The 22,859-nt window shown below is 38.0% G+C and overlaps 1 long non-coding RNA gene across 2 annotated transcripts in view; it reads left to right on the top strand.

Annotated features, from left to right (window-relative positions):
• Window positions 1-16,243: 16,243 nt before the first annotated feature.
• LOC125116835 (uncharacterized) overlaps window positions 16,244-22,859 on the top strand; it is a 417,115-nt gene continuing 410,499 nt past the window's right edge. For both annotated transcript variants that reach the window (XR_007132435.1, XR_007132434.1), the window contains exons 1-2: window positions 16,244-16,480; window positions 17,045-17,236. This is a non-coding gene — a long non-coding RNA (uncharacterized LOC125116835). The remainder of the gene's footprint in view (window positions 16,481-17,044; window positions 17,237-22,859) is intronic.

Genomic DNA, 22,859 nt, shown 5'->3' with positions numbered 1-22,859 from the left:
ATTTTTACCTACATAAAGCTTTTTCTTTGATTAGAAACTCAGAAGCAGAAAATTCTTTACCTGTCCACATACTCTTATTTTAAAAATATTGTTATTGCACCTAATGTGCATTCATGAATATTTGCTAGAGAGTAGTGTAGATGGTTTGTAAGCCCTTGCAAAGCTCTCATTCTTGCAATCTTGGGATAAGATGATTACTGCATAAGAAATTTGGACTAAGCCTTACTTTTACTTGCTGACATCTGATGGAATATTTTATTTTTGTTTTCTTCTTCCTCCTTTTTATGCACTGACACTCTAGTGCTACCTAGAAGTGAATTGAATGATTTAGAAGCTCTGATTCTGCAGCTATCGAGATGTTAGGATGGAAATAACTATCTGGAGGTGTTTGTATATATAATGTACCCATGTTCATTTTAACCTAAGAGGTCTGCAGGAAGCTTATTAATACCTTCAAGCATTTACTGTTTCTGCCTAGGTACTTTCTGAATCAGGGAAGAATTGTTCTTGAAAAAGTGGAATGCTAAATAAAAGCAAATGTCACAAAGGGGAAATAACATATTTCAAATAAAATACATGAAAAAAACTCATCTTTAGGCAACCGAAAAGCTAAGAGAGCTCCCCATTCATTGTATAGCAGTTTCGTTTGTGTGCTCAATGGCCCAGATCAATATGAGGGAGATATATAAAAGGAATTTTAAATATTACTCCATCTTATAAACACTTTCTGAAATTGGTTAGATGTGAAAGTGAATCATTTTTGCATAGGGCAGAATTTTAAACTTTTTCCATTATGTCCATATTTTCATTCTCTAGTTCAATCACATAGTTCTCTGAAATTAGGTAGTTTCCCTCTCTGAAGTGAACACAGAATTGAATTTTCTTCCCCACTTCTTCTACTCTCCTTATTCTCTTCCCCCCTTTCTTGGCTCCTCTATTTTCCCTTTTTTATTCTCTCCCTACTCCTACCCTTTCCTTTTTCTTCTCTCACTCTCCCCACCCCCGTTTGATCTCACATGTTTATTAAGCTCCGGTGTGACAAATACTCTGCACATTACAGAGACATAAAAACAAATAAGATGTGGTCGCTGACTTGGAATTATACACAATCTAGAAAAATGGTTTCAAACTTTTTTTGATAGGCCCACAGTGAGGAATACATTTTACCTTACAACCCAGTACACATAGAAATATATATGTTTGCTAGGCCTGCTGTTAACAAGGTACCCACAACTGAGTGGCTTAAAACAACAGAAGTCTACTGTTTCTCAGTTCTGGAGGCTGTAAGTTTGAAATCACAGTTCTGGCAGGGGGCTGTGTTCCCTCTCAAGCCTATAGGTGAAAACACTTTCTTGTCTCTATTGAGCTTCTGGTAGTTTGCTCGTGGTTGTTGACATTTCTCAGCTTGCAGCTTCAGCATTTCAATCTCTCTCCGGCAAGGATCTTACATGGCATTCTTCTCTGTGTGTCTTCTCTCTATGTGCCTCTTCTCGTCTTATAAAGAACACTAATTATATTAGATTAGGGCTCTTCTTACTCTAGTATGACCTCATTTTAGTTACTTACACCTGCCATGACCCTGTTTCCAAGTAAGGTCACATCCTGAGGTATAGAGTTTAGGACTTCAGCAGATATTTGGGGATGACACAATTCAACCCATAACAACATATATACAGTGAAACACTAGTATCATGAATCAATATTCAGTTTTTTAGTATATGACTTTTTTTATTCTTATTATGGAAAATTTTGATTTTGACTTCTTAAATCAAATTTGATTTACAACCCACTAAAAATATAAGCTCTAGTTGGAAAAACACTGTTCTAGAAAGGGAGATGAGCATATACTTGGATACTTAAAATGTAATATAATAGATGTTCTATAGAAGAATGTATATCATGAATATTCCAGTACAGAATAAATTTATGAAAGTAATGAAAATATGTAAAGGGGTAACTCTGTTGAGTCCTAAAGGATAAATAGGAATCACCAGTTGTGAGGTATCTGAGGAAGTGAAGAAGGAAAAAGAAAGCCATCCAGGGATTGACCCTTGGAGGATAAATAGGAGTTCATGAATCGTTGAGACCAGTTTATAAAAGTTCTTACATACAATGCTAAGGCATTTTGCTTTTATTCTGTAATAATGAAAAAATTTGAAAAAAACTAACAGTGGTAAAGAATATGGGTGAGGATTATTTGGATTTAAATACTAATGTGACCTTGAATAAGTCATTTTTTTCTTTGCTTTGATTCTCTGATATATAATTGGGAATAAGAATACTACCTGCCTCATTGAATTGTTGTAGGAATAAATGAGTTATTACATAAAAAGAATTGTGTCTGGCTCATAGTAAGCCCAAATTAAGGATTAGTTATTGTTTCTGTAATAACTATTGAAAGCTCTTAAGCAAAAGAGTGAAATAAGGTGACCAACATTGCAGATAAATCTGTAGAAGACTAAAGCCATTGGGTGAAAAATAAAAGTAATCAATCAGTACTACACTGATTCCAAAGTCCACTTCTCATAAATACTTGATTCTACTCCTCCCATTTCCAGTTTAACTGGGGTAAGTGATTGTTAGGTGGCCTCTAGGTATAGCTCAGTAAAATCTCTTTGACTTTAGACAATTCTGTTGACGGGAGAAAGTTCTTTACCATTTGCATAGTTTAAGTCCCAAAGTGAGGGCACTTTCTGCTTCAGAAAACATTTTTTAAAGAGAAGTCTTGGGGATACATACACACATACACTTGGAGCCACAAACAAACTAAAAAAAAAAAGATAAGGCAAGTTTAAAATGAACAAAATAGATGATCTACTATAATTTTTATGTCACTCTGTTTTTTATTGTAAAATAAATGTAATATAATAAAACATTGCAGAATATTTAGCTAGGCCTTTGATCAAAGTCAAAAAGAAAAAAATAAAGCATCTTATCACCAATAGGGATTAATGTTGGAATTAGATTTGGAGGTTTATTGTAATTTGACTTTTTCTTTGGTTTAAACCACTTTCATTTTCTCTTCAGCTCCCCCATGGCTTTAACGTTACAAGAACAAAAAATCTAAGCTCGCCTTAGTAGTTGTCACAACAGCTGCACTGCGTGTAGTGAATATATCTGGGCAGAAATCTGTGTCTGAATTCCACCCAGGGGCAGCTACCTTCAAACTGAGCCAAAATCTGAGCTAGCCAAAAAACCACAGCGATGAGTGGGTATCCAAAGGGAAGAGAAGTGGAAACCATCCCAGGAACTTGGGGTAAACAACAACCAAGGAGGAGCAAGGAGAGCCACTTAAGCTAGTGAGGAGTGCCACCCCATCGAGTTACTGCCACCTGCACAAGTCCCAGCATGGCAGCTTAGGAATCTGATTCCTAATGCAGAGCAATAATCCCCAGACAAGGATGCCCTTGCATGAGCGAGTGGGCCCACACTCCTGCTCCATGGTTTTCTCTTTCTCCTTTGTCCTCTGGAGGCTGCAGGGCTGAGTGAGGAAATGATTCAGCAGCAGAAATTCTGCAAATGACTGTGTTTTGCTTTTGCTAAGGGTGGCCCTGTGAATCCTAGCAAAGAAAGTCATTAGCATTTTTTTTTTTTTCCTGGCTCTAGGTCCCTTTCAGGGCTTGAAAACTAAAGTCAGAGAACTGGCCAGGCAAGATGATTTTGTAGATTTCTCCCATGGCAAAGAGAAAAGATTAGTGATTGTAAACAGATCTTGGGAAGAGCCTTCCCTAGTCCAGCAAGGTGGGAAACCAGACTTTCATTTTATGCAATACTACTACCTAATACAACTTCTGTACATAATAACAATGGTTAGTGGTTAATTTTTATTGTGGGCAGAGTAGCATAGGAGGAATGCTACAGTCTCCTTTTTTTTCAGTTTGCAAAGAGTGCTCCTCCTGTTTTGTTCATTACTGTTTTCACAGGTGTTATAAACTCAACTTTCATTCTTCTAGGTATCTATGGATTCTTAAAATGTAGCACACCATTGGCTACAGCAATTATGCAGAATATTATTTACATGTCATTAGTCATAGGTACTGGTGGATACATTTTCTGATTTATATACAAAAAGTGAAGACACAAAGATGTATTAAAATTTTGTATTTCATTTTATCACAAAATAATACACATTGATTGTTGAAAATTTAGAAAATACTGAAAAGCGAAAGAAAGATAAATACTAGCCATCATAATCCTACTGTTCTCAGACAACCAAAGTGCAATTTGCATATTACTTGAGGGCAGGAATCAAACCTTATTTCTAAATCTTGCACAGAACTCAACTCAGAGCCTTGCAAGGATGAGGGCATTGATTTTGACCTTGACTAAGCATCTGTGACATCTATGGAATCAAAAATAAGTACATAAACAGTATGAGTATACCTGGGCTCCACCTTAGACCCATGGCCTCAGATTTTTTTAAATGATGGCCTACGTGGCATTATTGCAAGGAAATCCCACAGAGAATTCTGCCAGGGTTGCAAAGTAAGGGATTCAATACTCAAAAAACAAAACAAAACAAACAAACAACAAACAAAAATCCAAAAAACAAAACAAAACAAAAAAACAGGTTTTAAATAAAATTAGAGAATTTTGTTGCTAAAATAAAAAGGGGGTATACAAACAGTACGTAATGATCTTTTCTCTGAATTACTGATCTTGCTTACATTCCTAAGAGCTCCAAACCAGAAGTTACCATGCACATTTGAAAATTAGTATTTTATATCCTGAGAGCTTACCCTCAATCTTCTTGAACAAGGTATGGTCTATGATTGCACTCCATTTCTAGGTTTTTAAGTTGGCTACTCTATTACTACCTTCTCTAGTACCCAAGGGCAAGCTTCAAATGTGATTATATGCTTTAAGTAATTGGTTGCAGTGTGTTTCAAATACTTGGAGCCTATCTTTTGCCTTTGTAGGCTTTAGTTCCCTACTCAATTCTTTCTGGTTTGGGTTTTGGCTTTTCTCAGTCTTCCTTTCTGGAATTTTCTCCTGCCATGGTCATTGGAACCACCAACTAGGATGACAGTCTGACCTTTTCCAGAGGGGACCTTATAATTTGGTGAGCAGATCATAAAGGACAATTTAATTAAAAGCCCTCAACTTTTCACTTTAGAGACCCTCCTTTTTTTTTTTTTTCCCCAAGATTCTGTTCAAGTTCATAGTGTACTCTTTGATTAATCCATTCAACAAATACTAAGTGAACACTCATTATGGCCCAGATACTCTTTAAGGTTTGGGTAATTCAAAAGTAAGTAAAACCAACCAAACCCCTGCTCCTCTGTATCTTATAATCTAGAGGGGGATAATTGAAAAAATTTGTTGGATGGTGACTAGTGGCATAAGGAAAAATTAAATAACTTAAGGAAGGTATAACTGTAAGAGTGGCTGTTTTACATAGAATGATCAGAGAAGGCTTCTCTCTGACCACAGAATCTAAGGCTGGAGGGAACTCACACACACACCTGGGGCAAAGAATGTTTCAGGTTGACACAATAGATTAAAAGCCTTTGATAAGAGCGTATATGGATAAAGAAAGAAGAGGGGCCAGTATGTTTCGGTACAGCAATGGAAGCATAGTGCTAAGAGATGAGGTCAGAGAGAGACTGCAGTGACATGGGCAAGATCATGTAGGGATTTACAGGAAAAGGGAAGCGTTTTCCATTAATTCTGAGCTGATATGAGAAGCCATTTTTTTTGTGAAAAATTGGTGATATATCTGACATATTTTAAAAGGAACATGCTGACCATTGGGAGGGAATAAATGTAGAGGCTATTGCAAATATCTAGGTGAGGGTCAGGTAGCTTAGATGAGGTTAGTGATAGTGGAAGAGGTGAAAAACTATCAGCCTTTGATACATGAGCCAGAAGGACTTAATGATGGACTGGATGAAGTATAACTGAAAAAGAAGAATGAAGATGACTCCAGCATGATTGGCTGGAGTAACTGTTAGAATGGGAGTTTCTACTTAGTAGATGGGAAATAAAGTGGAAGAAGCGAGTTGGAAGTGGTTAAAATTAGGGGTTTGATTTTAGACATATTAAATTTAAGATATCTATTAGTTAGTGACTTTATTGATTAAGGATTTAATGAATGAAAGAATAATCCCTACCTTTAGACATAAGTCATAAACTTCTAGAGTCAGGGAGATAACATCGATATAGGCCGTTAGACTGAGTATAAGCCCTGGGGAATGGGGGCAGTCTGGTGAGAGCACTATGGTGATTGCAGAAATCTTGGCTCCATCTAAAGATATTTAAACTCAAATTTTTAATAAAACAGCAAGTAACTAAAAAAAAAAAAAGCCTACAGGGGAGAATAGAATTATGGGATTGTTTTCCACTCCTGCCTTAGTTTATAATCTCACTAAAGGGGAGTTCCCGTTGTGGCTCAGTGGTTAATGAATCCGACTAGGAACCATGAGGTTGCGGGTTCGATCCCTCCCCTTGCTCAGTGGGTTAACGATCCAGGCGTTGCCGTGAGCTGTGGTGTAGATTGCAGACTTGGCTCGGATCCTGCGTTGCTGTGGCTCTGGCGTAGGCTGACAGCTACAGCTCTGATTAGACCCCTAGCCTGGGAACCTCCATATGCCGTGGGAGTGGCCCAAGAAATGGTAAAAAAGACAAAAATAAATAAATAAATTAATATAATATAATATAATATAATCTCACCAAGGGGGATACATCCTAAGAGAAACCAGAAAAGGCTGGATTACATTGGACAAGAGTTATCCATAGAGCTCCCACATTCTGCAGTGCACCAAGAGGACAAAGCAGATTGATTATTTAGTTGGGTCACAAGCTACTTGTTTAAGTGGCTTCTGTGGTCACAAGTACTTTCCCCTCTTCATTTAGCATGCTCTTTATTCAGTTGCTGCCATAGTGCCCTAGGCAGTGTGAGTGCTGACACAGCTTCCAAAGGTGATGTTGGTGCTACTGAATACCAGAATCTAGATCACAATTTTATTATCCAGTGCAATGAGCTGTAGAAAGCCTTCTAGCAGAAGGGACCATTCTATTCATGGACTGTTAATTAGAGGTAGGTGGGACTTTAGAGATCATTTAAGCCCTGAAATTTACATTTATTGCTTCAGTTCACATAGGTGGTCTCTGTCACAGCCAAAATTAAAGCTTAAGTCCCTAGATGTCCATTCTGTGTTCTTTTTACAACATGATATGGAGAAGCTAATATCCTGACCACTGATCCTTTGTTTGAGTCCTTTATAAAGTTTATTCTATGGAGCCCTCATGAAGGCCCCAGGCCAGAGAGGGAGGGGTCAGGGCTGTGGCCTCTCAAGCTCCTGCTATTTAAGCTGTTCTAGTTTTTGTATGTTTCAAATAGTGAGTGTTTTGTATGTTTCAAATTCATATGTTTCAAATTCAAAACATTTTGTATGTTTAAAATATTCTATTAATTTTTCTTAAATGAATACCTTTCAGCTTTGCTTAAATACAAATATAGGAGTTTTTATTGTGGCTCTTCAGGTTAAGAACCTGAGATAGTGTCTGCGAGGACACAGATTTGATCCCTGGCCTTGCCCAGTGGGTTAAAGATCCAGCATTGCCACAAGCTATATTATAGGTCACAGATGCGCTTGGATCCAGTGTTGCTGTGGCTGTGGCTTAATGCTGGCAGTGGCAGTTGTGATTCTACCCCTAGCCCAGAAGCATCCATATGCCGGTGTGGCCATAAAAAGAACAAAATATATACATACATACATACATATGTGTGTGTATATATATAATATATATATATATATTATATATATATATATAAAATCTCTGTATAGTTACCACTCAGCCTGGGCAATCTTAACATTTAACTATAATATACTTTTCTCCTTTCTTTCCTCCTTCTGCCTTCCTTCTTTTCTTCCCTCCATTCTTTCTTCCTCCCCTCCTTTGACTCCTTCCTTTCCTTGTTGTTTTCCTCATTCTTTCACATTTCTTTCCTTCCTTCCTGTTTCCTTCTCTCTCCCTTTTAAGAATACACATACATTATAGATATGGACAGGTGTTTCATCCTATTCCCTTTTTCCTTCCCAGAGGTAACCTGTATGCTCAATTGGTATTTCTCATTCCTAGGCCTGTTGTATAACCTAGATACAGATGTGTATCCCTGAATGACATATAGCACTTTTTGCAGGTCTGTACAATTTTACACACGGTATTTGTTGCTTTTTTTTTTTTCCTCTGATATGTAGGTTAATGTACAGGACATTTATAAGAAAAACTTGGGAGGCTCACATGTATGGAAGGGTAAGAAAGGAATCATGATAGGGTAGAGAGAAGTTAAGTTGTAATTCAGTCCCAATAAATACTTTGACTGATTCCATTCTTTTCGACTAGAGCCCTCTTCTTGGCTTAGCAGATCTGCTTTGTTTGCATATTTAACTTTCTTTGGAGCTTAGCTATTATTAAAATTAATCCCTGAGCCCTGTCCTCAGCTTTTTCTTCCTTCCCGCAGTGAATGAGAGTTATCTTTGTGCTACCAAGGAGCCTAACTTTTACATTTAGCTTTTAATTACCAGTTAACCATTCTCAGGTCTCTGTCTTTTTGCAGGGTCTCAAATGAATTTAGCAAGCGTCCCACTGCTCTAATAGGTACTATTTCCTCCACATTTCTCAAATGCCTCGTATATCATATTCATTTCCTTCCATTGGTGAGCCATCTCAGTTCACTGCCTTTAAATATTTTAAGAATTAGACAACTACCTTGTGCCAGGACTATCTGTCTATTTACTACCAATAATGGTGCCTCATTTAATTATCCTGTACTTAACTTCAGTTACATATAACAGTTTATTTTTTTTTTTAATTACAAGCAAATGTATTCATGGGTCTATGACCACAGAACAGTTCTTCGTGGGGCTAATTCATATTTATATTTTATACCTATGATTCTCATTCTATGGGTAGATTCAGCCCAGGTACTTTCTGCAGTTTTAGACCAATGAGATCAGCTCAGAAGTCATAATGGTAGGCTTAGGCAGGACATGTCTCTTTGTATCAAATTTATGAGAATTCAATAAATGTTTTCATAACACTATCAGTTATTAGTTTAACATACTCTTTTAAACTACACATTTTCAATTTTTAGGAGCCTATTTTTTCTTCAATGGAGGTGAAGATAGAGGAGGGTCATGGAGGCAGCCAGTCACTCCAGCTTTTTTGTTTGTTTGTCGTAGATAAATGCTTCTGAACTCCTCTTCTATCACTCAAATTTGCACAGTAATTTCTATTAATTAAAGACAGTGATACTTGTTCTAGAATTTTGCTTGTCAGCTAAGATTTTAGCAGTCTCACTGTGTTCATTTCCCCATGGCTACTCTCACATTAGTAGCTCTATAAATTTCACAAAGCTTTCTTAGCCGCATAGATTGTGAGACTCCTTTGGGGGGAATTAAATGGAATTTTTCATGGAAGAAATTAAGTTCAAGTTAAACCAGGGCTTTACCCATCAAGATCCATGTTCCATATTACGGTCTGGAGGACAAAATCTGCTTGCACTGATCTGCTAGGATTATGTGATTTATCAGATGTTACTATTGTTTTATCAGTGAGAGAAGATCTCAGGAGTTACTGCTGTGGTACAGCAGAAGCGAATTCAACTAGTTAACTATGAGGTTGCCAGTTCAACCCCTGGCCTTGCTCAGTGGGTTAAGGATCTGGTGTTGCCGTGAGCTGTGGTGTAGGTCACAGACATGGCTTGGATCCTGCCTTGCTGTGGCTGTGGTGTAGGCTGGCAGCTGTAGCTCCAATTCGACACCTAGCCTGGGAACCTCTATATGCCATGGGTTTGGCCCTAAAAAGAAAAAAAAAAGAGAGAGAAAGAGAGATTTCATTCATATATATATACGCTGATGACTCTAAAACATTTAAAGATTACTTTGGAAACAGGTGTTTTCTATTTCTAAAAATGTATCCCATTTTCCACTTGGGCACCGCAGAGATTTTAGTCAAATAGCTGAATATAGGAAGGATTGAGTTGAAAATTTCCTAACATGTGAGAAAAATGTTAGTTTTTATTGAAATTCTTAAAAGAAAAGGAAAATGACCATGTATAGGCCATCTTTTCTTTTGTACAAAGCATGAAAATTAATTTGTAGTAGTGACTAAATATCATGGGCTTAGCCAATAGTTAGAAAAGTCCCTTGACTTCATAAACTTAGAAATTAAACCCCTGTTTTAGTAAGGACTAATTAACTCAGTAGAGGTCTTTCTTAGTCCTGTTAGACTCAAATCTTCAACATGAAATAGAAGTATATGAAAATGATTCAAGTAAGCTGTGACTAACTAGTTAAGAATAATGTATTTCAGTTTAAGTTCAGGAGATTAGTTCTTAAATGGTAAATTAAAAACTATTTTTTCAGTTTTACTACAATATAACTGACATATAGCATTGCATAGATTTAAGGTATGCAGTGTAATTATTTGACTTACATATATTGGGAAATGATTACCAAAACAAATTTACATAATATTTATCATCTTATATAGACACAAAAATGAGGAAAAGAAAAAAATATTTTTTATGTAAAAACTATTTTAACAAAGTGTTCAAATAAAAAGTAGATTTTGACTCAACTCCATCTTTATCAACAAAGGCCAGTGCCAGAGTTGAGCCAAGCTTCTCCTAAACTCTGTTATTACTTTGAGGAGCAATTGACCCAGCATTGTACATAAGTTTTACAAGGCTCATAAAATAACCTCTCCCCTGAGCCTCTGGTATCCAGGCTTCCAAGTGCATGCAACTTAGTAATATTTGCACAGCAGTATTCTGCATGCTTTGAGTGATATTGCCATTTGCTGGAGTTCTCAACAGTGCAGCTCTTCCGCCCAGTTGCAACCAATTTCACTGATCAGTAGCTCTGGCTTAGCTTGGCCCTTGTAAATTTAATAATTCACTTGGCAGGTGCAGAGCAGATCTCAAAAAAAAAAAAAAAGAAAAGAAAAAAGAAAAAATGTGCAGGTTCCTGGAAGAGCCAGGAAGAAGACTCACTGATTTTTTATTAGTTTTTGGATTCTGACATTTAATTTGGATAAGGGGATGATGCAGTAGTTCAGGTTGCTTAGGCACCTGATTTTTTTTTTTTTTCATTTCAATTTTCATTCTTCTTTCCTCTGTGAAATGACTCCAATCTGTGGAATCCATTTAAGAGTCGTGGGTATCAACAGCTTGTTATATGTGGCCAGTCAGTGGACCATAGTGTTGGGCTAGTAAAGCGTAGGAACACAGCATCAGCATTGTGTTGGCCCTCAATATTCCAGGGAGCACTTACAACTGCAGTCATACAGAGATTTGGCTTATATTACAGATTTGTGTTTTACACAACACACACACACAGATTTTGGACTGGATCCAAATCTCAGTTATGCTTACTAGGTGAGTAACTTGGGCTTGTTATTTAGCCTCCTTATGTCTCATTTTTTATCTGCAGAAATTAATATTCCTTCTCTCATTTTCAGTGAGGATTGAACAAGTAAACCAATGCAAAATAGTTTTTAAAAGTGTCAGGCATATAAGAAAGCTCTCAATGAATGTTAACTTTTTTAAAAAATTGTTATCCTCATTCTCATGTAAAGACCTTTCATTTATAATTTTTTCTGTATAGCCAAAAAATCAATCTTTTTTAAAAAAATATTTTTAAAATAGGTAAGATGTTCACATAGTAAAAACCCACACAAAACTAAACTATATGTAACAAGAAATTGTCTCATTCCCATTTCTGCCCCCGCCCCATGTCCTTTTCTGCCTTCTCAGAGGTAACCATTGTTTCATTATTTTAGGTATCTCCCAGACATATTTACATGTAGTAATGAATTTACTTAAATCCTCTAAAATTTTAAAATGTATTTTGGATAAAAATTGAAGATTATTTATTCTAAGTGAAAGTTAAATGGGCCTCATTGAGATTATGACTAATCAAAATAATAGTAATCATAATTTGAGTAATATAGCTGCCTTTGCTAGGTAGCAGGAACTGCTAAGTTCTAAGCCAAAATTACCTGGCTTAATACCTACAACAACCCTCTGAGATGAGTATTATTGTCATTCCTACTTGACAAATGAAGAAACTGTTGCCAAGATAGACTACATTTCTGAAGATCACTCAGATAATAGGTGGCAGAGTTGAGTTTTAGAAACCGTGCACTTAAAATTCAAGAATGTTTTGGCAGGAGAAGGAAAACTACTGAGATTTCTTTATGGAAATTCTTTTTATATTTCCCTTTCTCTTCCCTGTTAAATGCCTTCACCTGAGAGAACGTGTCCCCTAGTCTGGACTCCTCACAAAGCCTCTACTTTAGTTTGTCCTGAACCTTGTCTCTCACCTAGCCTTTTGAAAATTCTATCTTTACCAAGTCTGTAGTAGTTGGTAGTTATATCCCTGACTTATAGTGTGTAGTCCTATTTCAGCTTGAATCTTAGAATTTCTATTTTGAGTCCTCAGGGCTGGTACACACTTGGCACTAAGCCCAAGTGATGGCTGAATGAAACTCTAGATGCAGGCAGTGTTTGCCCATGAAAGAGACTTCAGATACCACGTTCTAGGATGTGGGTCCAGGAGAGTAACGGCTAATTTCCTGATGCTAGGTAATTGTAAATGTAAAATGAGAAATTCTAGTCCATGAAACACTTTAGCAAATCTCAGGGACCTAAAGCTCTAGATATAATTATTTCTAAGGCATACTGGTACTGTAATGCCTAGATATGAGAGCATCTTCTCTGAGCCAACAAAGAAAAAGAAAAAATGTCTTCTGAAATGTCATAGGATAGTCCCCAGGAGTGTACATTTGAGTGGAAGGCACTAAAAACTGTCATGCTTATTGGATTTATAGTGTCTCAGAATCACTTTGTCTTTTCACTACTGAAGGACAGATCTCATTAGTCAAACTCAGAGCAGTTTCTTAGATCTGTTAGTATAATTTCTTATTTGTTTTTGAGCAAGCTTGGGTTTTCAGGAACTGGAGGAATCATAGACAGAGGGTTAGAGTTGGAAAGAATTTGAGTTTCAGAAACAAATGACAAGTGGAAAATGATGGAACAGGAAAAGTTGTATTCAGCTGCTGGCATGTCTCTTCTCTGATCACTCTCCAGCCTCAGCACAGCCCTTTTGTTGTCAGCAAAACCCCTCAATACTTATGCAGCCCCTTTCTTATGAGAACTTGCCTTCAGACAACTGCCTATAAAATTCCAGCATACTTAAGTATGATTGACCAGTAGTTGGAAGGGCAAATACAAATTATAAATGAGAGGCTTAATTCTCTCCATTGAAAATAACAGAAGAGACTTCTCCCCTCCACCTTTTCCTAGAGCATTTACTTTAGATACCTGTAATTTTAAATTTCTTTGAAATGTATGTAAAATAAGCCTCTTGTCAGGAATTCCCTCTCAAGGACCTGGGAACCATCTCTTTCAATGAAATCAATTAAGGAAGATAATATCCCAATCTCCCAGTTTCTGTAGGAAGGTGGGAATCTTCAGTGAGTGCTTCACTCCAAGCTGCTAAGTTACCTCCTTTATAAATATATGAGTTTACTTTTCCTTTGGATATAGCCAAGTAACAAACAGATGGTCACTGGCAATTGCCAGGTGAATTTAGAATGAACTATTTGTGACAAATGGTGCTGCTAAGTTCTATTACTTGAGGACTAGTTATTTGTTGTGTTGAGTACATGTATGTGATGGGTTGTATCTGCCCAGCTACACAGAAGGGTGAGCTTTCTGCCTTTGCAATCTACCTGTAACACTCATCATATTCTGATTTAATGCTTATTCAGCAATAAAATTGTTTTACTTCTCTTTTACCTTTGTGAAGAGGTTTTCTGGGTTGGGAGGAGATTTTGTTTCAAATTTTATTTCCCTGACATAGTATACTCTCGGCTTAGAGGCATCTGTATTTTAATTGGAGCTAAACTTGAACAATTTAAACATGAATTACTTACTATAGTAAACTGAGATGGGAAGTTCATCAGGAAGACTGGGACTAGACATGACCAAGGAATACTTGAAGTTCTACCTAATAGCCAGTTTCTTGGAGGTGAAGAATGCTTTCTTGAGATAAAACAACTGCCCTCCAGTATCTGACTCCTGCTTGGGGAATGCACTCCAAACACTAAAAGAGCAACTTGGGAGTTCCCGTTGTGGCTCAGTGGTAATGAACCGGACTAGTATCCATGAGGATGTGGGTTTGATCCCTGGCCTTGCTCAGTGGGTTAAAAGATCCGGCGCTGCCGGGAGCTTCGGTGTAGGTCACAGACGTGGCTTGGATCCTTTGTTGCTGTGGCTGTGGTGTAGGCCAGCAGCTATAGCTCTGATTAAACTCCTAGCCCGGGAACTTCCAGAGAGCAACTTACCCTTGTTCACAGGACTTTTTCTGGCCTGCAAATCTGATACTGCTGCCCCTTCTAAATTTAAATATTTTCATTAACAAAAGAAACACACACTAAAGATAACATATATGGTGAGGAGCTCAAATATTTCTTTTCCTGGGTCCCTTTCAAGCTTCTCCAGGCAATCTTCCCTAAATTTTGGTGGCATTCAAAGAGTGTACTGGCTACTGATGATATCATACATTAGGTTTATGTGCCTTTCAGTTCAGAAACCATATCTTATTAATCTCTGTCCCCCAAATGTCTGGGCACATGGTGATTGTTCATTAGGTATTTGGACAAATGAATATATAGGGGACTTCAAATGTACAAGGTATTGTAAAACACAATAAGGAATATATAGATAAAAAAATAGCTAATGATCCTTGAGTTTTTACATAATTAATATTGAAAAAGCCTGACTCATGGGAGGCAAGGACTGCATAACTTTATCTTTCACTCTCACTCCTAAATTTTCTCTGTTGGGATATTTCTTTACCTTCCCCGTATCTTTTCTGGCTATAATTGGGTCATACAAATTACTGAGTTATAATTACCATCTTCATTCTCATAGTTGCTTTGAATTTGTTATCATTGAGGTTTCTCCTTCTCTCCAGCTCAGGTCTGACAAGAAGGTGCACATTTTTAGTCATGGAAGAGGGGTTGGTCACCTCTTCTCTTACCTCACATGAGATTTCACCTACTTGGGATTTTATTTGTGTGTAGTTATGGGACGCTCTTAGATTGAATTTCCTCTGGTCGTGCCAGATTAGCAAGAGGCAACTTAGTTGTTTTAGTCGTTCAGGTAAAAAAGTTTGGAGTTATCCTTGACACGTTTTTTCCATGTGCCATCCAATTCTTCAGAAAATCCTTCAAAGTACTCCCACATCTAGCTATTTCACTGGCAAACGCCACACCTCACCTTTTTAAACTGTTGCACTTGTTCTCCCAGTGCTTTCCGTTCTCCACCTGTGGCTACTTTCCACATAGTACGCTGAGAGATCCTTTTAATATACCAGATTACACCATTTAATTATTCTATTCTAAAACACCGAAAATTCCCCATTTTTCTTAGTTATGGCTGTTTAGGCCAGCTCATTTGAGAAGAGTAGGTACAACTGTGTCTTGTGACTCTGAATGTGTGTTTTTGCAGATAACAAATCCCACTAGAAAAAGGATTAGGAGATGGTCATTTCTCCAGTTACCCTCTAGATGGCACTGTGGTGCCGCTCAAATTTCTGTCCTGGTTTTGATTTCCTTGGGGCGCGGATAGCGCAGTCATTACAAGCAGAACACCTTTTCAGGCAGCCTGTGCTAAAATATACGGAATTTTCTGCTCTTTTCCCTTCTTTCCTCTTCTTCTCACTCGAATTTTTTAAAAAGGAACAAATTGTAGCTTAAAATAAATAAATTGGAAAGATTCTGAAGGGGCTGGATTCTCTGAGAAACAGTTTGAATTGTCTGCTGTTTGAGAACGTAGAATAAGCAGGATTCCCGTCCAGGGGGTTGGACGATCCCGGCGGGGTGCTGAAGGGAGAGCACTGGAGCCCCACCCACCCGGACTCCCTTGAGGGGCTTGTGATTTAGAGCCCAGGATAGCCTGACTCAAGAGGCATTGGCATTGGGGGAAAAAAGTCCCTAAAAAGTTTCATTCCAATTTGTCACTTTTTACAAAATGTCGTCTTTTCTCTGAGGACAAGCTTCTGCAAACGCAGAAATTAAGGGTTTGTCAGAAGGCGGCCAAAGTGACCAGGTGTGTGCTGTTGATAGCAACTGCGCATTTAGGAAGGCAGCGCCCGGCCCGGGGCCGAGGGGGAACTGAGCCTGCGCCCACGGGGGCGGGGGCGGGTCCACTGGGGCGTGGTGGAAAGGAGAGAGCGGAGGGCAGTTGCGGGCCTGAGGAGGTACCTTCCTGAGGCTTGGGGGTAGGGCGTGTTGGGACACGGGGCCCCCAGCGGCTCTAGACGGCTGCGAGCCAAAGGAGGACCTGGAGTGGCGGCGCAGAGAGCGCGTCCCGCCAGAGGACAGCCCCTCTGCTGGTCTCCCGAGGCCGGCGCGAGAGAACCGCCGAGCCCGCCCGGGCCTGCACTTGGCGAGGCTTCTTCAGGTGGGGCGGGGAGACCGCAGGAATTCACGCACGTTTAGGACGGGAGACACCAGAGCGGCGCTATAGGTTGTGTCCCGGGATGGAAACAGTCACCACAGCTCCTCTTCGCAGCTCTTTTCTCTTTCAGTGTTTCCTGTAGAGGGCGGAAGTCTCCCTGAATTCCCCCTGGGTCGTGCCCCCTGCATGGTTTGGGCAACCCAGAGGAAAACGAAATTGTGAGCCACTTGTTTAAAATGTAAAAATTTCAAGGCTGTGGCAGCAGAGCATTAAAAACAAATGTCTTAATAGGTGTCACTTAGGGGCCCTATGTGACTACTGAGGTGACACCCATCAAGCCTTGACGCCAGCTCTGCCTCTGGGCACCCCTTTTCGTGTTCAACCAGGTGTGCTTTTAGCTTCATCTCTCTTACTTAAGCCTTTGCGGACATTGTTGTTCTATCTTAGACCTATAGGGGGGACACTATCAACAAGACGTGAAAAGAGCCGCTAACTTGGTAGAAACCGTGCTCCTAAACCCTCTTCTCATTCCTGTTCATTTAATGTCTGTCTTTGTATCTTTCAAAGGTGCATCCTCAAAATCAAGCGTTTCTGAAGCCCAGGACAGATGCTTTCTGTGTTGTTCTAAAACACGCTTGTAAGGAGGAGAATCCTCGGTTCAGAAGAGCTGAGGAGAGGCCACAGTTGAACTCAGACACCAGGAGAGAGAGGCTTTGAATCTGCCTGAAAGTCATCCTATTTTTTGCTGACAATGTGCAGGTATTTGGCTCTTTTTAATGTAAGGAAAAGATGTTAAGTTTCAAAAATGGCTTGGTTTTTGATTTAGAGTCTTCCAAATTATTTTCCTTCTCCCTTTTCAATGAAATTTATTTAACTTTTTGCCATAAATTAAGTCAATTGATTTACTCTTCTTTGATTACAAGGGAATAAGCATGTTTCATTGCTATAATCAATTTTTATAATCACACCACCCTCACACATAAGATTTCATGGAGCAGTTATAGCACCCTGTGAGTAGACCCTCAGCTGCCATTTTTCCAGAAGAAGGATGAAAGCTCAAGAAGGTAAAATGAATGATCCAAGATCACACAGCTAGGAGTAAGTGGAGACTGGAAATTGGATTCTTAGGTCCTTGCAGATCCTTTGTTTCCAAATCCATACCTGTTCCACTGTATCATGATGCCTTTCAACAGATAGTCTCTTGGTTTACAGATATAAAAGTTTAGGGTTTAATCCCTCTTTGGAGCCTCTACTTTTTGTAGCCAGAGATAGTTTCAATATAGTTTAAAATAAAATTCAGTCAGCATTATCTTCCTCTTGAAAACATTCAATGAGTGGTCAAAGAGTGGGATAGTTTGGCCTAATTTTCAGGACAGTTTCCCATGAAGAGATCCATGTTAAACAATATCAAACGTATGCATCACTGTGTCTTCTCCCATTAGCCAACATCTATTAATATATACAGTCCTTTCTGTATAAACATACACAGAATTATCTCAACAACTCATCACTGACTTTTTATGTCTAGCATGATCTGTTGGTATTTCAGAGATCCGGTTCCAATAAGTAAGATGATCTGTTAAAAAAAAAAAATAGTATGTGAGAGACTTTTAATTCGTTTATCATTATTTCATACATTCACAAATATTTACTAACCTATATTGCTTCCCTAGATATGGGTAATACGACAGGAAAAAACACAAATGACATCACTGTTCTCCTGCAACTTATATTCTGAGGAGGAATATAGAAAACTGTTAATGAAGGCATAGATCAGAAGGTTATAATAAGGTCAATGAAGAAAAAGAAGGGATAGTAAGGATATGGAAGGACATGGGAATTGGGTGTCATTTAGTGGAGGTGTTTTTACTGAGGTGACCATTGGCTAGAGTCTCAAATGAATTGGGAGAATAATAAATAAACTTTAGTTATGGTTTCTCTCTTTTTGCATATCAGGTGCTAGAGTCTCAAATGAATTGGGAGAATAATAAACTTTAGTTATGGTTTCTCTCTTTTTGCATGTCAGGTGCATCACTCTTAATGATGACTTTTCTTCCTAGTCATTTAAGTTCATTATAATGTTTTCTCTATCACTGAGTCTCTAATTTTGTTTTATACATCTGCAAGTAGAGTAATAATACCTCCTGAGCCTACCTCTCAGAGTAATTGAGAAGATAAAATGAGAAAATATATGGGAGATGGTTTTGAAATATTAAAAACATAGTAGGAGTTCCCACATGGCTCAAAAATAACAAACCTGACTAGTATCCTTGAGGTTGTGGGTTTGATCCCTGACCTCACTCAGTGGGTTAAGGATCCGGTGTTGCTGCGAGCTGTGGTGTAGGTTGCAGACACGGCTCAGATCCTATGTTGCTGTGGCTGTGTGCTCTGTGTTGCAGAGCAGCTGCAGCTCTGACCAATTCACCCCTAGCTTGGGAACTTCTATATGCTGCACATGTAGCCTTAAAAAGCAGAAAACAAACAAAAAACCCAAAACCCAGTAGACTCATAAAGGATAACTATCTCTTTCAAATATGCCTTTCTAATTGACCCTACATTGTCTTTGATTTTTGAAGTGGTAGCCTTCACTACCACTGTATAGGGCTGAACATGCCTGAAATATTTATGCCTTATCAGTTGAGAGTCTAGATTTTGGTTAACAAATTTCATCTCACATTCTTGTCTTGATGATTGACAGTGACTTTCTCTAGCACTGTTGTGAACTAATGTCCTTTCGCAGGGTAGCCCATCATCATAAACAACAGTTGAATACATTTAACTTGTCCATTGTTTCTCATCTTCTATAGGTTATTTATGCTGGGATTGAGGGAAAAATGTTTTGATGTGTTTACTGTGTCTGCCATTGCCAAGAAAGGGAAATCTGCTAATCAAATAGCTACTGAATCTTCTTTAAATCATAGTGACCTGTCTGGAGGTGATAGAAGGAGGTTGTCTGTTGCTTGTTACATACCAAATCCTCTGTTCTAATTCAGATTTTCCTGGCATTCTAGCAACATCTAGTTATACAGACCTCTTGCTTCCTCCTGGCAAGCCAGCTGACAAATGCCAGATGCTGACTCTTGGCTTCCTTCAATTTGCCCTTCAAATATGTGACTAGATCTTTCCTCATGTGGCCATCTGATTCCACGTTTTGTGTGTTCTTCAAAGATGGGTCTCAAGCACAGAAATTTTTTCAGAGAGAATCTATGTAGAAATTTTGCGTCTTGCTAACTGGTCAAATATATGAATCAGATAATTAGAAACTTGAGTTGATTCAGATTACAATTAAAATATTAAAAGTCTCTTTTTACCAGGTAAATATTTGCCAAATTTAAATCAGAAGATCATAAGGTTATGAAAATCTTAACAATTCTCATAATTGGGCAAGCAATGATCCCTTTAATTCAGCCTAAATTTCAGGGTTTTTTTAGGACATGTTTAAGATAGCAGGGGAAGTCTGCTCTAAGAAAATTCAAGGGGATGCTGATTTGTCCCTGTGCACTTTTAACTCAAATTTATGGTTTTGGAATTTAAAGTATCAAATAGAAAGAACAAGATGGGAGCTAATAGCATGGAGAAGATGAGGCAGGTGATTTTATGGAGAGGGTCTCCTCGAGTCTGAATGATACAGCTAGTTATAGAGATCAAGTTCAACTTGAAATGGGGCTCTGGAGGACCAGTTGACACAGGGCAGAGCTTTCACCAAGATTGTTTGTGTTAACAAAATAGCTTTATTGTCCTTTAGCATTGCAATATCTTTCTCCCCAGTTACTGATCTCTATATAGTTAACTTTACTGTCCCTTACTTAGTATTGCAACATTTTTCTACCAAGTTATTGATCTTTATAGTTATTATTATTTTTTTGCTGTTGTTGTTGTTGTTGTTGTTGCTATTTCTTGGGCCGCTCCCGCAGCATATGGAGGTTCCCAGGCTAGGGGTCGAATCGGAGCTGTAGCCACCGGCCTACGCCAGAGCCACAGCAACGCGGGATCCGAGCCGCATCTGCAACCTACACCACAGCTCACAGCAACGCCGGATCGTTAACCCTCTGAGCAAGGGCAGGGACCGAACCCGCAACCTCATGGTTCCTAGTCGGATTCGTTAACCACTGCGCCACGACGGGAACTCCCCTAGTTATTTGTTTTTAATATAATATTTTTAATCTTAAAAACTCCCAAATTCATCCCCAGAAGACAAATATTCATGGCTGTGTGAACCTGTTTTAACACAGTCTTTTGTGCCTCTCCACAAGATGGGTTTAAGGAACTTGGTGTTTATGAATAGTTCAGCAGCTTTTAGTGATGATTCTCCATTAAAATGTTCTGAATGCCTACTCTTTTTAGTTTTGCTAACTCAGTTCTAGAGATCTCAAGTTAAATACAGACTCTACTTTTATATGGCTTGAAAGATGAGATCTGAACTGGTTGTTTATGACATCTGGTGAACATCTGAAAATCTGAAAAAGCAGTCACTGAAACAAAAGTAGTGAACAAAAAGTTGCAGTTTAACTGATGTATGGGATGGTATTTTAATAAAATGAATTTTAAGTTTAATACCCCAAGTTAAAAGACACAAGGGTAAGGTTGAAAAATGAAGGTCTGATTTGCAATTGAAGTGATTCTAACATGGGCAGCTTTATGTATTTTAATTCATGGTAAGTATCAAAGGGATCCTTTATTCATTTAGTGATAGATAATAGGTGGTAATTCTTTGAAGACAGTTGATTAGATCAGCTATAAAAATTATTAGAGGAATATTTTTTTCTGTGAATATTCAAAAAGAATATCACTGAAGAGGATGTTTTGAAATCAAGTTAATTTAAATTATATTTTTTTAAAAAGAAGGCCAAAGCTGAATTTAAGTAATAATTGGTTAGTTTCCTCCATCAAGTTTTTAAGCTTTCAGTATATAGTCATTGTCAATTCCAAAGCTCAGTGCAGCAGTAGAAATAGAAGTAGCTGCAAAAACAGTGAAGCATGACTTAAGAGTTCCTGCCTTCTGCTGTTAAAAGGATCTTTTGCAGCTTCTTGCTATTTCCTAGCTCACAGGCAGTACTAGGGAATCAACACATTTGAGGTCAAAACCATTTTGTCAGCCTAAGAGGTATGATTTTGCTAAGAGTGTCCCTAAAGATGAAAAGTTAGGTGAGGGAGGGGATGCTTTCAAAGTGAGAGAGAATTCCTCACATGGGAAAATTCCTCCCATGTGCTGGTATGTGGAGATGCAATGGAGTACATCACATTTCTTAGTGACTATCACTGGGAAGGAGGAGGAGCATTGAAGTAATTTCTTGTTATCATCATTCCTTTAACTTGTATGTTTTGATAATTGAGAACCCCAAGGAATTAATATTTAGAGTAATAATGTAAAACATTATATTTCCTGTGTATTGTCAATGAGCAATTCTTTCCTTTCTCCCCATTGCTTGATTTTTACATCCTTTTCTTTCTGGCAAGGTTACTTCTGAGCTGTTTGGTGGGTATAAAATCCAGAAACTCCTTATGGAAAAGTATTAAGAGAATATCAATATTAAAATTATGAATGAAATAATAGACATGAAGAAAATGCCTCTCCTGAAAAATAAGATCAACACGTGTTAAATGAACTTGAAAAGAAAAACATTAAAATGTATATCTGCACATTTGCATCAATTAATGTTCAGTTTTACAAGGTGTGCAGTTTTTTTAAAGAATCTTTCCTGCATTTTGTTATTTTATTTGTTAGAACTCGGTCTTTTCTTTCTAGACCCAATAATGCAGTTATGAGAGATGTAGGAAGTATCAAAGAAGGTAAATATAATAAGATATGCTTAATTTATATTAATTGACAGGAATTAATTGTAAGCATCCACTGGACATCTATTAAGTCCTATACTTTTGGGATAAGAATAAAATTTAAGATATAGCTCTTTTCAAAGGTGTTTACCACTTACTATGAAAATAAAGAAATAGAGTGATGGGTTAATATTGAAGCAAAGGGCACAGTAGGTATCACACACAGAGATTTAGATAGAATAGGGAAGGCCTCTCTGTAGAGATGACTTTAAAGCTGAGACCAGAACAAGAAAAATGGATTGGCTATGGGGAGAACATTCCAGGCAGAGGCAGCTGCAAAAGTAAAAGCTGTGAAGCAAAAGTGAGATTGATTTGTTTGAGGAATGTGAAAAAAAGCAGAGTGGCTGAAGTATAATGACTGAATAGGGAGTGGTATGAGATAAAATTGAAGAGGCAACAAAGACTAGATCATGTAGGGCCTTGTAAATAATAGTGAAACATATTTCCTTGTTTAATTCAGTATACAAAGTCAAAGTATTAGATGGTGTATATAGGAAAGCAAAGGACATTTATGCTTAAATAATATTGTTCTCGCTACATCTTGGAG

Source organism: Phacochoerus africanus, chromosome 15 (genome assembly GCF_016906955.1).
Source record: "Phacochoerus africanus isolate WHEZ1 chromosome 15, ROS_Pafr_v1, whole genome shotgun sequence".
NCBI lineage: Eukaryota > Metazoa > Chordata > Mammalia > Artiodactyla > Suidae > Phacochoerus > Phacochoerus africanus.
The sequence above is the reverse complement of the archived record's forward strand: the minus strand, read 5'-3'. Positions and strand labels throughout refer to the sequence as shown.